Below are 1338 nucleotides of genomic sequence, written 5' to 3'. Positions count from 1 at the left end.
TCCACCCCGGCCCCCAGGGACTTGCTCCGTCTCTCAGATGCAGAGTCTAGTCTAGTCTCCCTCTATGAATTCTATACCAAGGAGGAGAGGACAGCTGCCAGGCGCGTCCTGGGTGTTTACAACGCCAGGTTACAAGGGCCTGGGGCAAGAGTCCTCTTTTCACAGGGCCCAAGGAGAGTCACAAGGTGCTTCCTGTGTTTCCTCTTCCTTGGACCCAGTTGCTTCCCCAATGGTGACCCTTTCCACCTTCCTCAACTGGAAGACGGATCACTTGTGCACAACTAGGTGGGAAGCGCCATTGGATGGGGAAAAGACCCTTACCTCAATGCCGCCTACCTAGTGAAGTGTAAAGGTCTTGGAAGATGTGGTACTCAGCCCAGGATAGGAGAGAAAGCATTGATGGTGCCGCCAAGGATTCTAGCCTGCCTCTAGCTGGCACACTGGCACCACTGATTGTTCAGGTGATACCTGCTGGGATCACAGATCAAGCCTCATCTATTTCAGAGGACTTTCTCAAGAAAGCCAGAAGCATCCTTGGTACCTGCCATTTGGCTGGTTCTACACCTGCCGTCCTTCACAGAGCTGAACAGAATGGACCCCTCTGTGGTGCAAACCAGGGAGGAAGAAGGTTCCACACCAACTACCAGCTTCTGAGTATCCATAGGGAAAAAAGGGCCAGGTTCATGGATGTCAAACAAGCCTGATGTTTGACCAGGGCTGCTGCTGGTGAAGTGCAGCTCTGTGCAAATGGGTTTGCAAAGCCCAAAGCCCCAGAGTGAGACAAACTGGACAGGGTTTAGGTCACATGGATAAAGGTCTGGCTCTATAGCTAATAAAACGAAGATGGTTGGGATTGGAGAGATGGCTCAGCAGTTAAGAGCACTGGCTGCTTCTCTAGAAGACCCAGGTTCAGTTCTCAGCACCCGCATGGCAGCTGAAAGCTCTCTGTAACTACAGTTCCAGAGGATCCATTGCACCAGGCATGCATGTGGTGCACAGGTCGGTGCATGCAGGCAAGAATAGCCATACACATAAAATAAAGTAAATGAATTTTTTAAAAAAAGAAACTAAGCCAGGCATGGTGGTGCACGTCTTTAATCCCAGCACTCGGGAGGCAGAGGCAGGTGACCGATTTGAGTTCGAGGCCAGCCTGGTCTACAAAGCGAGTCCAGGATAGCCAAGGCTAACACAAAGAAACCCTGTCTCAAAAAACCAAAAAACCAAAACCAAACAAACAAGAAACTAACCAGAAAGCCATCTGTGCTAAGATATCTATCTATCTATCTATCTATCTATCTATCTATCTATCTATCTATCTATCTATCATCTGTCTATGTT

The sequence above is a fragment of the Acomys minous genome (assembly GCF_964271855.1).
Source record: "Acomys minous genome assembly, chromosome: 1".
In the NCBI taxonomy this organism is placed as follows: Eukaryota; Metazoa; Chordata; class Mammalia; order Rodentia; family Muridae; genus Acomys; species Acomys minous.
Note: the sequence above shows the minus strand (reverse complement) of the source record.